This window comes from Heterocephalus glaber, unplaced genomic scaffold (assembly GCF_053883595.1).
Source record: "Heterocephalus glaber isolate CG9 unplaced genomic scaffold, H.glaber_assembly_v1.0 deba00001687, whole genome shotgun sequence".
NCBI lineage: Eukaryota > Metazoa > Chordata > Mammalia > Rodentia > Bathyergidae > Heterocephalus > Heterocephalus glaber.
In genome coordinates, this window is record NW_028258412.1 from 12,491,384 (window position 1) to 12,508,850 (window position 17,467).

Here is a 17,467-nt window from a genome sequence, read left to right on the forward strand (position 1 = left end):
TGGACCAGAGGTGCTGGAAAGGGTAAGGAAGGGAGTATTGCAGGAAGCTTCAAGGCACAGTTGCAGACTGGCCTGGAGAGGTCCCCCCCCAAGGGGCCTGGGTGGGTCTGGGTTGGCCACGCACTGGGCTTTTAGCACTGTCTGCCTCTCCTGCCCCACAGGAGAGGGACTGCATCATCACAGGCCCTGGGTGCCCCAGCTAGCACCCTTGGGCAGGCACTGAGCAGCTTTCAGAGATAGCACCCTGGACAGAGGAGTGCTATTGGCTCAGGGGTCCCAGAGGTCACTACACAGTGGCCTATCCTGTGCCAAGGACTTGCAAGAAGCAGCAGGAAGTCCCCAGAAGCTTTCTAGAAAATGCAGCTCGGTGTCAGCCAGCTTCATCCTTTACCCTTGGGCAGTGTTTCCTGCTGACCTGAGCTGTTCCTGTGCCCCCTCCCCATGTGTCATTTCTCCCTCATATGAGACTGCAGTGAGACTTCGCTAGGGCTTGTGCTTGGTTTCCCATGCTCTTAGGAAGGAAGAAGGCTCTCAACACCTCTCTTCTTCCGCTATGACACACGCGAACAGCTCTGAATGGGCAACTCTGTTAGTGTGGTGATCCACTCTGCCACCTGCCACCACACGCCAGGTTATTGCTCACCCACTCCCTAGCTCTCAATTCTCCCCGACCTGGTCAGGATCACACAGCTGCTTCTGCACCTGGCCTCTGCCCTGTCTGAAGGACATCCAGCTGAGTTCCCTACAATGTGCCTTGCCAGTTCTCTCTGGGGATCCTCCACATGGCATCCTGTGGGGACTCTCCAAAAAAGCCAGTGCTTTTAGTTGCCCCCTCCAAACCACAGGGAACCCTCCTCCCTTGTACGGAGCCCCTGTCCTGCCTTTACCACCTGAGCAGGTAGTCCAGGCTCCACAGCCCGACATACAGTCACCTCCCTCTTCCTAGCCGAAATGGCACAGAGGAGAGGGAACGAGAAAATGCTGAACAAGATGATGATGAGGATCATGAAGAAAAAAAGAGGAGAGGTAATAAGGAAAGGGGTGCATCTGGCAATGAGGAAGTAGCAAGATGCAGGCACCTGGACGCCAAGAGAGACCACACTTCCATGGAGTACAGCCTAGGCCTTGGGAAGGAAATCCCCATGCCACTATCCTAGAAAACGCATTTATTGGACAAGGACAGGTGTCTTCCATAAGCTGCTTCTCTGGTGGCCAGAATGTCCCCAGTCACACAGCCCTGCTATATGTGTCCTGAATCTCAGGCTGTTGCATGCACATGCACAACTACACCCTGATGTAGCTCCATGCATCTGTGCTGCTGGAGAAGGCTGCCAAAGAAGTGCTAGAGGGAGACCATCTCCCCAGAGTTCCATGTTCCCAGGGGTCATAGAAGAAGGTGCGGGGAGTAAAGCCCTCAGTCTCTCCAGCAGAGAGCTCTCCTCCACCAACAGCTGCTGGTCACAGTCCCCAAAGAACAAAAGTATCCATCCCAGTGGTGCTAACACTGTCACTGCTGACATCTGGATCATGAGCTGACTGTACGTCCTCATCTACCGCGAACCGTTACTGAGGAAATCTGAGTACTTTACAAAAGAATATTTGGTGTCCAAAACAGAGCCAATTCCCAAAGAATAAAATGGCCTTGAAGGCCTTGATGGGTAAAACAGAGGCCAAGGCAGACTGCACAGCCCCTCGGCCTGTCCTTTTTCCTTCCGTGCGGCAGGGACTTGCAGACTCATTGTCCCTGCCACCGATCCCTGCCATTCCTACTGCCATGGACTGGGCACATAGGGGCCTGGGCCCCAACGCCATCTGTCCCTCTGCCTTCCCCCACCAAAACCAAAGATTGACGAGCATAATACCCACCATCCCTCATTCTCTTTTGCTTCTTCCTGCTCACGCTCTCTCTTGTAGGTCCAGTCCCAGTTTGGAGGTTTGGCCTAATGAGAATAAAGATCTCACTCACTAGATCAGGGCTTCAGTCCCTCCCATGTCTCACACCCACACCTCTTCCCTTCAAGCCTCCCTCTTTGGAAGGCATCGCCCAATATCCATACAGATAGCTTCCCCTCCTCCTCTAAGCTACCAGGTACCTCCAACCTGCTGTCTGTATTATTATAAAAATATTAAAGAATAGGAGAGTGGACACCCGCGGCCCTGGAGCTGGCCCGTAGCTCATGCAGGCACAGTCGGGGTGGAATGAGTGTCACAGTGGATGTGCACCAGATGTACCAGGACCTCTTCGAGCAGGCGATCACCAGCTTCCTCTGAAAGTACCCCAACCCCATGGATAAACATGTCATCTCTTAAAAACTGAGGAAGAAAGAAAAGATGAAATAACAGGAATCATCTATATAGAAAGAGGATCCAATCTGTCAGAATGTGATTCCAGCAGTTTTAAGGAAGGTGAGCATTTTAAGGATTCCTAGTATCCAGGTAGAGGAAGAATCATGGTTCAATCTTCAGGAAACACACATGGCTATATGGAGTCACTGCCTTACTTGGGCACAGTATGTATCCATGAAGGAAGAATCTGTCTTCAGGGAAAGTAGGGAAAATCCAAATTGGACAGAGTTCATTCAAAGAGGCAGGATTTCAGTCACAGGGGCTGGATGTCTCAACTATATTTTGGAAACTTTTGCCAGCACATTCTTAAGACAGGGAGCCCAGTAGGGAATTAGAATAATGGAGATTCTGCCGAAGGAACAGCGTGGTGCCCCCTTAGCAGAATAAAGAATCATCAGGAGCTGTATCGTGTTTGCTTTTTTTTTTTTCCCTTCAAGAATCACTTCTTGGCTACATTGGCACAGTTCCTGGGGTACAGGTTTGAGGATATAGTGTCAGCAGCTCAAAGAAGAGGACGCTTTCCTTTGAGGACATAAAATGACACACTCCCCTTGGAGCCGGCTTCCAGCAGTGGGACTCATGGAAATGAGACTTTCTAGCTGGATTTTTATGGTGCACTGTCTATGATTTTAAAAATAAAGGAAAACCCCATATAAAATATGAAAGAATAAAGGAAGCTTTGTTATATATAACTACATTACATATTTTATATGCAGCACAAGACAATTCTTCATACTCAGGTGGTCCAGGTATGTCCACCCCATGGGCCACAGGTTTTATCACATCTTCTCTGGTCCCTTCCCCCAGCAACCTCGTTAGCATTGCCAAGCGTGTCCTCTCCACGTGACTCGCTTACACCACAGCACCCAGTCCATCTGCAGCCTTGATCTGGCACCCAAGAGTAGACCCCTGAGTCACTGATAGGTGACACTATTCCCCCTTCAAAGGCAGCACTGCCCGAGCCCAAGTACCCCACCAGTCTGTGTGCAGTTAGTGCAGGGACTGCAGCTTTCACAGGTAATACAGGAGCCACGAGTCAGCCCCAACGTGGGGCCCCCAACAAACAGCAACATGGAAGCTCTTTCAGGAGAACCCAGCAACCCCAGCATCACCTGCTGGCCCAATCTTTCTGGCAGACCAGCCACCCAGTAGTAGCCCAACACAACCAGAACTTGAGGGAATAATAACATCACCTCGGTCCACATTTGGCACTCCAGTCACCGATCAACCGGCCTCTGATAAGAGCCCAGGTGCTTTGCACAGTGGCATAGCCATGACACCTGGCTTTGGACTTGCCACCAAGATGACTAACTATGGGGACAGAATCTCATTATTTCCCCAAACTACTCCTGGATCCCTAGTGTTCACGGGACTTGCAGTTCCGCCTTTGTGTGAACTTGTGCAGAAAAAGGGCTGCGCCATATATGCTAGGTGTAGGCTTCACTCTCTTGACGTTTGCAACTGTTTATTTCCCCTGATGGGGTGCTGCGCTTCCCCTTCCCTGAGGAACTGCACTACCAGGTGAATCGAGCATGGTGTGGAGAGAGCAACCTCTCATTTCACCTCCCAGATGGAAACATACATTTAATATATTGACCTCACCTTAGAGAGTGAACTGATAAGAACAGATACTACACCTGATCTTAGCCAAAAGGCCAAGAAGTAATACTACTTCATTTTTCAATAAACTTCTTCTGAACAGTTTTCTGACGGGACTGTACCACTACCAATACAATAGAGTTGCAGTTCTTCTAGTTCAATAGTTGGTCAGACTTTTTTGTGGGACTGAGGATTGAACCCAGGGCCTTTGCACTAAGCGCTATCCCAGTCCTTTTTTGTTTGTTTCCAGTGTATGTCTGTGGTACATAACAATTACATCTGCTTTGGGGAATTAGTACAGATTCCATGCTGACTTGTCACCATGGTAATGTGCTGCTGCCCATCTTGTCTTCTAATCCAGCTATCACTCTGAGAGGAAAAGTTCACATCTGGGTGCATCTGTACCATTATCACAATCCTATCAATAGCCCCGCCCCCCAGCTGCACTGCTGCTTCACAAGTCACATCCCCTCCGATTTCTCTGCTGATCTTTAAATGCATTTTGTAGTCTTGGTGCATTATTCAACAGGTAGGTTTGATTCTTCTCTCAAGGTCCTCTCCTTAAATATTTTCCAAAATTTAGAAAATTGTACATTTTCTAATGCTGGTTTTGTACCCACAAGAGAATACAGGAGAGCAGATCCACACTATTTTCATCAGCTCAGAAAAAATCCTTTCCTAATACACGTATTAGTGCCTGCTAATTTTTTTAAATATGGGGTTTCAATGTGCTATTTTCATGCGGGCATATATTTTGACCATATATATCTCCTGTTAGCCTCCCTTACATCCCTTTCTCTATTCCCCTTATTCTCTCGGATCAGGAAAATCTTGGTTATCAATATAGCAATAGACGTTGCATGCAAGGGGATTTAGAGGCCAAACTTCTGAGTGTAGAAGTCCAAATCCTAACCCACCATTAAGGCAGGCCAAGTCCAGAAATGTTTAGACAGGAAAAAACTTGAGGTTTTAGAGGTAGACTATGTGGTCCACAAGTACAGGATCCCTGTTATTGGGGGCTTCTGGGAGAGTGGTGGCAAGGGACAGTGCCATCGTGCCCATGGAGTGACAACTGGTGAGAGGAAAGCAAGGTCTGCGTGGTTCTCAGGAAGGACTCGAGGCGGGGAGTCACAGGCTGTGATGGCGGTTGGGGTCCCTCTCATATAGACGAGACTCTGCCCTCTGTCCCTGCAGGCTGAGTGCAGGAAAGGGCACTCTGTACAGCTGCTCTGTCCTCAGCTAGGCTTTGGTTCAGCTGCTCAAATAGTGGGCTCAGATCAGTGGTCAGTAGACATGGGGACATGCCAGCTTCATCCAGTGAACCACCAAACCAATAGCCCAGTGTACCACTTTGCCCTCACTAACTGGCATTAACAGTCTATCCAGTGCTCATCCATTAAATCCAAGTTAATTCACTGTGGCAGTGCCATGTGAGTAGTAGGCACTCTGGAGTCAAGCAGACCACTGGTCCCTCAGGTGGCTACCTGCTCTCGAGGAGGCTCACCTGGGCCAGCTGACTGGGAAATCCGCTGGATAAAGGGGGGAACCAGAGTGGCCTCTCATGGATCTTCAAGGGGCTTCCTTTCAGAAAGTGCCATAACTTTGGGTCAGGATTGAAATGAGGAGGTAGGGGGCTTGTTTCAGGGTCAGCTTCCTGCCCTTTGGGCTCAGGTACCTTCTAAGGGCAGCTACTCTCCCCCAAGTAGTGACTTAGATAAGAACACATGGAGTGTACCAAAGGATATCCTTGGCTGAGGAGTCCAGAGCATGATCCAGAGGACTTGGGTTCAGAGATCTCTCTCCCCAGGAACCCAACTACATTTTTGTCTCAGATCCATTAGCCCTCTCTGTGTAAGACTCTGGGCAAGTCACTTCACTGACTAAAATAACAGGTGGAGTCCCCGCTCTGCCCACCTGACATGGCAGATATACCAACAGAGTGAGAATAGACACTCTTCCTGAGCTATAGTATCACATCTATGCACAGGCTGGGATGGGGTGGGTAGCCTTCCCTCTCTCATGACTTGTGCCTACCCAAGTTTCCTGCTTGGAAGAAGCCACCCCACGATCTGGCTCCTTCTTCCACACATTTAAGATTTGAACATGTGTATGCACTTATGAAGCACCAGGCATTTTCCCCAGGCCTCATCTGTGCGTACTTAGATTAAGAAGGCCTATGCACACATTCCATGCCACAGAGCAGGGGATTGACCACAGACGGGGAAGTCTCTCTTCCAGGTTCATATGTCTGCTGAGTGGGATCCAAGCCCAGGCCACCAGGTACCAGCCCTAGGTTCTTGGGCACTGTCTTGCCCTCCGCTCAATAGAGCTGTGCCTCCACAGCCAGCTGAGTGGGCACCGTGGGGTTTGTACCCCACTGCATGATCCTTCTGCTTAAGACCAACTTGGATTCAGCCACTTTCTGAGGCAGCTGGGGAGCAAGAGACAAAATTTCAAACTGGAGAAAAATACTTCTCTGAGACTTTCTCTCCAATGAACAGCTGTCAACAGCTGTCCCTGTTTTGAATGTATTTTCCAGGATCATGACTCAAGGGCATGAGAAGCACAGGTCATAAAACATATGATGCAGAAATACACCAGAAAAGGGATTAGTGGCCAAGGGAAACACCTGCCTGCGCCCCACATAGGTTCTTGCAGCCTAGAAATGGGCATCTGGCAAATACTAGGGGAGCCACAGACCCTTCCCCTCTAATGTCCCCCGTGCAGGTTCTTGCCCAGGAAGCCAGTCAGCAGAGGCCTGAGGGAGGAAAGACTGCAGTTTGCACAACAGAGACAGAGTTTGGACAAAGGGAGGAAGATGCTGGCTCAGGAAAAGTGCAGCCACTACCCAGTCTCGGCCAGGTCTTGGTCCCCCTGCTCGGCAGCCAGTCTGATCTCGAGTCAGTAAGACACAAGGAGCTGGAAGGCTGGCGCTGAACCCTTTAAGCCCCAGCTCAGCAGGCCACCTCCTGGCCCCCAGTCAGTTGCTCTGCTCATCTGGGTTTGGTCAGTTTGGGCAAAGCTATTTATTCAACCATCAGATCAGCAGTTGGTTGACAGTTGGCCCAGAATGTCCTAAGTTCCAAGGCAGGTGGCAGTTAAGCAGGGGGTCACCTGACCACAGGAGGCCAGTGCTGGGGGAGCGAAATTTGAACCCCTTGGGCCTTCAGCAGGGTTTTGCCTTGAGGGGTCACAGATTACACCCCACACTCTCAGAGATGACATTGTTTCCATGAGCATTGTGGGTGTGGAAAAGCGGGCTCCCCCTCCCCTGACTTGTTTTCATCTCCCCTCTCTGAAAGACCCCAGTACCACAGGTTCTGCTTACCCTCCCAGACATGTAGTCACTGGACAGTCATACAGGTGGCGCTTACGAAGTACCAGTCATTTCTCTTCACGTTTTGTCTGTATTTACTTACATTAGCCTCGTAATAAACATAATAGCAGTTCTTGTGGACGTCTCTCTTTCACAGAACCTGAGAAGTATGGGGCCAAGAAACACTCCCGGGCACACGTGGCTTTGTGCCTGTGGTCACTGTGTAGTGCTGGTTTTCTACATTGCTTCATTTAAGCAGAACAACTATTCCCAAACAAAGCAGACTCGTGGGTGTTACATATGCAGGACTCATCTTCCTAAGCCCTACTTTGATCCAGGCAGCTCCTGTAGGCAACTAGTGATAAAGACATCCAAAGTTATTTTTACTGGTCTATGTTTGCAATATATGTTACATTCATCTTGGGAATCGGTACATAGACACATCACATATGAATCATTTTTGCTTCCCCTTCCCCTCCTGGCCATCCCTTCTCCCTCCATTTCCAGGTCTCCTTGCCATCTTCACAAAGTCTACCTCTCTGCTTCCTAGCACCTCTCTTCTATTTTGATCTTTACATTATTTATATTTTGGGTTTCTCATATAAGAGAAACTACACAATATTTAACCTGTGTCTGATTTATTTTACTTAACATTATGGTCTTAAGATGCATTTACAAGTGATTCTAATTTATCCTTTATGGTTGAGTAGTACTCCATTGTTTTTTCTTTATCCACTGAACTGCTACTGGACACATTGGCTGCTTCCAAAATTTAGCTATTATGAATTGTGTTCCTGTAAACATGAGTATGTATGTATAACTCTAATATGACATCTTTAACTCTCTGAGGAAGATACCCACAAGAGGTATAGGTAGATCAAATGAATTTCTATTTTTAGTTTATTGAAGAATCCCCACACTGATTTCCACAGTGGTTGTACTAGCTTACATTCCCATCAACAAGGTAGAAGAGTTCTTTTTTCCCTACAACTATGCTGTCATTTGTTGTTCTTTGAGTTCTTAATGATAGCCATTCTTTCTGGAGTAAGATGGGATCTCAGTATTTGTCTTAGTTATTTTTCTCATTGCTGAGACAAAATACCCAATACCCAAAGTTAAAAGAGGAAAGATTTACTTGATTACAATTTCTAGAGGTTTCAGTTGATAGTTGGCTGGCTCTAACCCAAGGTGGCATGGCAGAGGAGCATTACAAAGGACAAACAGTGTGTGGCAAAGCAGGGTAGGCAGAAGGGAGCCAGCAATAAAGTAGCAACTAGCAAGGGACCAGCAACAAGCCTCTTTCTGTCCCTAAGGGTGGGTAACACTCATACCCTTAATCCTAGCATTGCACCATGAATCAATCCCAGCATCACACACTAGACCCAGCCACCTCTCAAAAGGCCCCAGCCATGACCACATGAGGCTTTGGGGGGACATCTATAGACAAGCTATGGTTTCAAGTATGTTTTAATTGCATTTTTGTACTAGTCAAAAATGAACTTCAGCGGGGGGGACCAGGAATTGAGCTCAGGACCTTGTGCTTGTGTGCCAGATGTGGTGCCACTGAGCTAAATCCCTGGCCCCAAAATGAACATTTTCAATGTACTTATTGGTCATTTGTACTTCTTTTGAGAAGTGTCTATTCATTATAGTTTCCTATTTTTTGATTGGGTCTTTTATTTTGGGGGGATCTAGTTTTATTTTAGTTTGTTATATATTCTAAGTATTAGTCCTCTGAGGAGTAGCTGGCAAAAACTCTTCCCATTCTGTAGGTCATTTATTCACTTCTTGGTTGTTTCCTTTGCTGTGCAGAAGCTTTTTAAATTGGTATAATCCTGTTCGTTGATTGTTAGTGTTATTTCTTGTGCAACTGGGTTTTTTTTTAAAATCTGTCTATACCTGTCTTCAAGTGTTTTACCTATTTTATCTTCCAGTAGATTTAGTGTTTCTGTTTTATATCTAGGTTTTTTATCCATTTTTATTTAACTTTCATAATGTGAGAGATATGGGTCTAGATTCATTCTTCTGCATGTGGATAACCAGTTTTCCCAGGACCATTTATTAAAGAGGTTATTTTCCCTGCAGCATATTTTTTGGCCCCTTTGTTAAAAATCAGGTGGCTACAGGTACCTGGGTTTGTTTTTGCATACTCTATTCTGTTAAACATGTCTATTTTTGTGACAGTACCATGCTGTTTTTAGTACTGCAGCTTTGTAGTATAACTTGAAACAGGGATTGTGATGCCTCCTGCTTTGCTCTTGCTGCTTAGGATTGCTTTGGCTATTCTAGATCTCTCCTGAGTCCACGCAAATTTTAGAATGGTTTGTTCTAGTTTTGTGAAGAATGCTGATAGTATTTTTATTGGAATTCCATTAAATCTATGTCATGTTTGGCAATATGACCATTTTCATGACATTGGTTCTGCTTATCCAGCAACAGGAGGAGGACATCCAAAGTTTGACCTGGGAATTAATTATTAATACTTATACCTGGAAGAAATCAAAATAGCGTGCTCGTGCATGCTCTCTCTCTCTCCTCTCTCTCTCTCTCATATTCCCACATACCTTGCTGCAAGAATATGAAAACAAAATAGAAAAAGATAATAATACATTCAAAAGCTGAATGTAGGAACTGACTCTGGTGCAGAGAATATGCTACCTGTCCGCAGGAGTTGTTCATCGGCATCAAAATGAGCAACTGACAAAAGGGTTGAGTCTCAAATATCTCACACAGCCTACTCCACTGATGTCTTTGTGAGAATTCAATTGATTCAAGAATCATAACTGGTTTATTCAGTGCATCGTATTTAGAGACAAACTATAAAAGTGCTAAGCCATATAATTTTGTTATTGAGATATAATTCATGTCTCATAAAATTCACTTTTAAGAGTGTATAGATGAGTGGTTTCTAGAGTATATATAGGTTTTGTAATCATTGTTATCTAGTTCCAGTAAATTTCATCACCTTGAAAAGAAATCCTATACCTAGTACCTTCCTTTCTCCTCACTCACCTTCCCATCCTGGAAGCCCCTGATGTACTTTGTCTCACTGGATTTTTCCTGTTTGAGACATTTTATATGAAAGAAATTACACAATGCATTGCCTCCTATGTCTGGCTTGTTTCAAGAAGTAAGCTGTTTCTAAGATTCTAGAACACATTTTTCCCATTTGTTGATGGATTATTTTGGCTATTTGGCTACTATGAACATTCATGTACAAGTGTTTGGGTGAATATTTCTTTAAATTCTCTTGTGTATTTACCTAGGACTAGGATTCCTGGACTGTTTGGTACTTATGTTTAACTTCTTTGGGCATTTCCAAACAGTTTTCTTCATTATATTTGCACCAGGAATGTATGAAAGTTCCCATTTCTCCCCATCATTGCCAACAATTGTTCATTTATTTTTTTCTTTTTCCTTATACCCATCCCAGTGGGTGTGGTCTCACTGTGGCTTTGATTGCAGTCCCCTGATGACTAGAGTGATTCTGAACAGGATTTTACCTGCTTACTGACCGTGTATCTTCTTTGGAGCAGTATCTTTGTAAATATTTTTTCATTTAAAATGTTTGACATTTTACTTTTGTTGGTATTTTTTATATAGTCAGACTATCAGGTATATGCCTAGAATTATTTTCTTCTATTGTGTGGGTTGTAGTTAGACATTTACTGATGGTATTTTCTGAGGCACAGGAGTTTTCCATGAAATTTTATTTATTTGTGTGTGTGTGCAGCCTGTGCCTTTGGTGTCATGCCTAAGAATTCACTGCCAAATCCAAGGCCACAAAGATTTACCCTTCTTATTTTACTTCAAAAGATTTTGATAGGTTAATAACATTTATGTCTTTAATCTTTTTCTCCCCAGTACAGGAGATTGAACCCTGGGCCTTTATACTGGGCTACCCCAGCCTTTTTTATTTTTGCATTTTTTTTTATGAATAGTGCTGCTTTTTATTCATTTTATTTCAGATTGTTTATTGCTTTTACATAGAAAAACAATTGAGTTTTGCATACAGTTTAAAATTTTTAACAATACCATGTCATTAGTTTTAGCAGTTTTTAAATTCATATTTTAGTACTTAATTAACTTAGTGGTACTCAGGGCCATTGCACTGAGCTGCATCCCCAGCCTTTTTATTTTTGAGACAGGGTCTCACTAAGTCATTCAGCTAGGCTTAAACTTGTGATCCTCCTGCCTCAGCTTCATAGGGTGCTAGGATTATAGGTATTCCTATCATGTTCAGCTTTGATCCATTTTTTTTTTTTTTTTTTGGTACTGGGGATTGAACTCGGGACCTTGCGCTTGCGAGGCAGGCGCCAGAACCACTGAGCTAAATCCCTGGCCCTTTGATCCATTTTTAATTAACTTTTGTATTTAGTATCAGGTATAGGCCCCACTTCATTTTTGCATGTAGGTATCCAGTTATACATTAAAAAGAATAAAAAGAACACCATTTCTCAAAAGACTATTCTTTCCCACTAAATGGCTTTGCCACCTTTTTGTAAATGAACTGTCAAGGTGAGGATTTTATTTCCAGACTCGTGATCTATTCCATTGATCTATGTGTCTATACTCATGCCAATACCATGTGGTCTTGATTATTGTAGCTTTGTATTAAAGTTTCACATTGTAAAGTATAAGTCTTCCAACTTTACTATTTATTTTATTTTTCAATCATTTTTCTACATTTGGTCCCAAGCATTTCCTCGTGAATTTTAAGTCATCTTGTTGGCATTTGCAATAAAGGCAGCTTGAATTTTTATAGGAATTTGTTGAACCTGTAAATTGATTAAAACAGTATGGCATCTAAACAAAAATAATTCAAACCTATGAACATACATTTCTTCCTATTTACATTTTTAAGCTTTATCAAAGCTTTGACACACACAAAATGGCACACATTTAGAGTATATATACTGAGTTTGGACGTATGTATACCTTGAGATACCATCACCATAACCAAAATATTATACATATCACCTCCAAATATTTCCTTGTGCTGTTTTCAATAAAAACATTTAGCATGAGAGCTACCCACTCAAAAATTGTGAGTGTAGGGACTGGGGATTTAGCTTAGTGGTTCCGCCACCTGTCTCCCAAGTGGAAGGTCTAGAGTTCAATCCCCAATACCCCCCAAAAAATTATGAGTGTATAATGCAATACTGCAAGATATACATATAATATGGTACAGCTGATGTCTAGTACTTGTCTTACTTAGCTGAAACTTTATACTTGATGAAGAACAACTCCCCACTTCCTTCTCCTCCCAGCATCTGGCAACCACCATTTTGCTCTATTAATTCTATGAATTTGACTCTTTTAGATCCTTCATAAATGCCCTCTAGGTTCATTCACACTATTGCAAATAGGGGGATTTTTTTTCCTTTATTAAAGCTGAAAACATTCCATTTTCTCTATTCCATTCATCTGTTAGTCACTAGGTTGTTGTCAGATCTTGGCTATTGTGACTAACGCTGCAGTGAACATTAGTTTGCAGGTTATCTCTGACATACTGATTTCAGGTACTTTTGATATATACCAGGTAGTGGGATTTCTGGATCATATGGTAATTTTGTTTTAAATTTTTTAAAGAACCAGTCCACACTGTTTCCCCTAATGGCTGTACCAGTTTACATACATGCTAACAGTAGACAAGTGTTCCTTCTCTACACATCCTTGCCTGCACTTGTTAGTTTTCATCTTTGAGAATGGCCTTTCTAACAAGTGAGAGATACTGCATGATAGCTTTGATCTGCATATTCCTGATTAGTAAAGTCTGGCACCTTTTCATATATACGGTAACCATTTATATGTTTTCTTTGGAGAAATATCTTATTCAAGCAAGTCTTTTGTCTATTTTTAAATTGTTTTGTTGGGGGGGTTGGGTTTTTTGTTTGGGTGTTTTGAGTTGTAGGAGATGCGTACATTCTTTACTGTTAGTATTCAGCCTTAAGAATGAAATCCTACCATCACAAAAAAATCTCAATACTGTTTCTGCAGTAAAAAGCAACCCTGAAAATCATACAGAATAACAAGAAATCCCAAATAGCTAATCTGGAAAAAGAATAAAGTTGCAGAATGCTATATTTTGCATCTGGAATGCTCCCAGACAGCCCCTGCATTAAGAGGCTTGGTCCTCAGCTTGGCCCCATTGGAAGGTGGTAAAAACATTTAGGGGTAGGGCCTAGTGGGAGGTTACTGGGAGTTTGCCAGTAACACCAGTCTCCTCTTTTTCATTCCTGGCCGTATGGTGAATGGGATTCCTCTCATGCTCTCCCACCACGATGTGCTGCCTCACCAGACCCAAAAGCCATGGGCCAACTGTGGAATGAAACCTCCAAATCTGTGAGCCAGAATAAACTACAACAACTGAGTCACTCTGTAGGTGGACTCATGGGACAAAAGTGTCAAGGGCGAGGCTGCTGGCAGCACACATGAATGGTGTGTAGCACTTGTCAAAGAGAAACAGGGAAGGGAAGTGACCAGGTAGTGGACACTCTTCACATCCACTTGAGAACCCATGTGTAATGCAAAGAGAAAAAAGGGCTCAGTAGGTAAGGACTCCATGGGCTATGAAAGCATCCATGGTTAGTAGTGAGTGAGACCTGGTTCCTGTGGTGACTGCCTGTGGCTCAGCATGACTGCTGATACTTGAGGGCAACAAAACAAGCCTTTCCACTGACCAGAAGTACTGGCCCAAACAGGTCTGTATTTGGAGAGCATCAAGGCCTTGCAACTAGAAAAACCCACAGCGTTATTTTCATTTTTGAGACATGTTTATAAAGTAGGAAAGACTCGAGGAATTAGATTTGGGACAAAGACGGATGGTTGGCTAAAGACCGGCACAGGACCCTGTCAGACTCTCCCTAGAGAAGCTTCACACAGTTGGGAAGCCCATAATGGATTCCAAGAGTAGTGACTGAGTCCTGAGCAAGGAAGACAACATGGGAAGTCATTAACAGAGACTTCAACCGTTGTGAAATATGGCAACTGGCAGGACTTGGAATCTAGGGAGCACAATCATCACACTGATATCAAGCAAAGCCAACCTTAAATGGAATCTTTCTATAAGATTCCATTTTAGATAGGTAGTAGATGGACAGGTATAGATAATTTGAAGTGAAAAGATGAAAGTATGCAAAAGCTAATTCAAAGAAAAGCTATATTAAAACAAGGTGTGGTAGTTGGCTGTCTTACTGAAACAGATACCTGAGATAATACACCTAGAAAAAAATACACTTAGAAAACATGTTGGGCTCACAGTTTGAGAGATTTCGGTCCATACCAATTGGCTACATTGGGCCTGTGATGAAGCAGCACATTGTAATGAAAGCGTGTAGCAAAGCAAAGCCACTCACTTTATGGTCAGGAAGCAAAAAAGAAAGAGGAAAGGGTTGGGGTCCCACTGTCCCCTTCATGAGCTTTGCCCCAGTGACTGACAACCTGCCACAAGGCCCCACCTCTTAGAGGCTCCATCTCCTCCAACTAGTGCTACAGGCCAATACCAAGCTGTGGCCTGTGGGGACATGTGCCTTTGGGGAACATTTAAGAACCAAATAATAGTATAATATGAAGTAGATTTCAGAAAAATATTACAGTAATTTAATGACAAAGAGGTTAATTCATCAAGACAACAGCAGTAGCCATCTATGAGATGTGTCACTCATGTGTGATACCTCTGCTGCTAGCTTCTTGGAGGCAGAAATCCAAAAAAAACATCGTATTCTCTGAAAAACATCTCCAACAGTCACACTATTCAAAAGACCCTGGAAATAATGAATCAGGAAAAAAACTATTGGTGGGAGAACCTATAAATGAAAACAAATTTATATCTATGACGTAAGGTAAAGAAGAAACCAAGAAAGGGGATGAAGACACCAGTTTGCATCAAGAGATGCAGCAGCAGACATTCAACCACATTTGTCCAGTTTTCTCATGAGATTTTCCTTTTACTTCTTGGAATGCTCTGTGTTGACAACTCACATCATTTTAGCCCCTATAGTTCCTCTTCTATTGGTTCTTGTTTCCCTCAGCTTTGACTTCTTGCCCTCTTTATATCTGGTTATCTCTGAGTACTGTATATTCCAAAAGATAAATATTAGAAATAGATTGATGTCGAAGAAGTTATTATCCCATAGAGAGATTTTGTTAGCTCCAGCTGATGACTGTGGGTGACTGACAGTCTGATTTCTGAACCTGGGAGGTCTTGTCTATTTCTAGCTCAACCTATGGTATGTGGTGCATGGTCTCAAAGGAAGAGTGCAAGTCACGGACAATGTTCCATACAGGTAGGTATTGGATTCTGCTTTTTCTCAACATGGACCAATAAATCTAACTAAATCCAAGTTCTCAGCCACTTAATTGCCTCCTGTGGCAGTACCAAATACCAAGGTCACTTTCTGGGTTTCCTTCTGCTGGATATTGGTACAGTTTTCTTCTTGGTTTTGACATCTATGATACTTGTCAATATTCTTTTCTAATATTTTGTCCAGCTTTTTGAGCTGTACCCAGTGGGAGAACTGACATACAATCATCCCTTGGTGTTTGGAGGAATTGGTTCCAGGACCTCTGAAAACATAAAATCTGCAGGTGCTCAAATCTGCTATACAAAGCACTGTACTTGTAAATAACCTAGACAATCTTCTCATATATTTTAATCATCTCCATATTACAAATACCTAATACAACAAAAATAATTGTTATACTAGATTGCTTCGGAAATAATGACAAGAAAAGTCTGTATATATTCAGTATACAATTTTTTCCAAATACTTTCAATCTGGGGTTGGTTGAACCATGGATGCTGAATCCCCTGACCTGGGGAGCCCAGTGTATATTATTTACTATTGCCACAGTCAGAAAGTCTATTTCCTTACATTATTTGTATTACTACACAGGCCAACACATTCCTGCCTTTAAGTCACACTCCCCAACACTTGCTCCGCAATGGGAAACTGAGGCACTGTGGTACAAATACTTGGAAATATTAAATACTCAAAGTTCCTTCACCTAATCTGTAAAACACTAATAGGCTAATGAGATAGTTCCCTGGTCTGAGCAATATTTCCATTTTTCTTACAAAAGCAACAATTTTCTCTAATCAGTAGATTAAGAAGGCTAAGAAAGAGTAGGGCATAGTGGCACACGTCTGTAGCCAGTACTCCAGGAGAGTGAGGCAGGAAGATCATAAATTTAAGCTTAGCCTGGACAATCCAGTGACTCCACAAGATCTGATCTCTAAAAAAGGGGTGGGGGAGGCCGGGGATTTAGCTCAGTGGTGCCGCCACCTGCCTCACAAGGGCAAGGTCCTGAGTTCGATCCCCGGTACCAAAAAAATTTTTAAAAATAAAAAGGGTGTGGGGGGAGGGAGGGTATGTGGCTCAGGGTAAAGGTCCTGGGTTCAATTTCTATTACCGATAAACACAAGAAGAAAGCTAAGAAAAGCACACTACAGATAGTAAGACTCAAATCTATGATTTTAACATGAGTATTTTATTGAATTACATCATTTAACAGTACTAGGAATAAGTGATATTTGTACATACTGCACTTAGAGAAAACACTCACTACATTTTAATAACTTTCCATTTTTTCCTCCCAAAGTACTTGCTCAGATTTCTAGAAAGTAATATCCTAAATCAAATTCTAACCTCAGAAAAGAACATGTTGCTAGGGCACATCTTTAATCATGGGCCACCTCTTCCATTACATTTACCACTCTTGGTAGTACTGCTCAGTGCAATTTTACCTGGATTATATTTTCTTAAATGATTTAATTTTATTTTTTATAAAACAAGTTCAAGTTGTAAATGTAAATTCATCAACATAGAATCAAAGCAAACATACTGTTCTCAAATATACTCTTTCTAGTATCTTTGAAGCTAGTCCTTCCCCCTCCCAAAATAACACTCTCCTTAGGACTCCAGGAAAACAAAGTTCTCATAATACACTGTTTGGAGTCTATTTAAAGATAGTTTTAAGGGGAGAGAAAAATGTATCTGCTTTCTGGAAAAGCAGATGGCTTCATCTAAAACATCTACTTAAGATTCTTCTGATCGTATTGCAGTTAACAATATCACACTTGAAACAGAAGCAGAAAGACTAAGGAGTTCTTAATTTCCTGTCTTTGTGGAAAAAGAGGAAAAATGTTTCCACATTCCTAAATTGCCAATTTTTAAATCACCAGGCTAACCCTAGGATGACTAA

General features: G+C 43.1%; 1 non-coding gene and 1 pseudogene across 1 annotated transcript; one reads left to right on the forward strand and one right to left on the reverse strand.

Annotated features, from left to right (window-relative positions):
• The first annotated feature begins 2,199 nt into the window (after positions 1-2,199).
• Positions 2,200-2,733, forward strand: LOC147821990 (PRELI domain-containing protein 2 pseudogene; annotated as a pseudogene).
• A 1,098-nt stretch (positions 2,734-3,831) lies between these two features.
• Positions 3,832-4,013, reverse strand: LOC147821991 (U2 spliceosomal RNA). Its single transcript, XR_015446353.1, has one exon. It is a non-coding gene; the product is annotated as a U2 spliceosomal RNA (small nuclear RNA).
• Between the last annotated feature and the right edge of the window lie 13,454 nt (positions 4,014-17,467).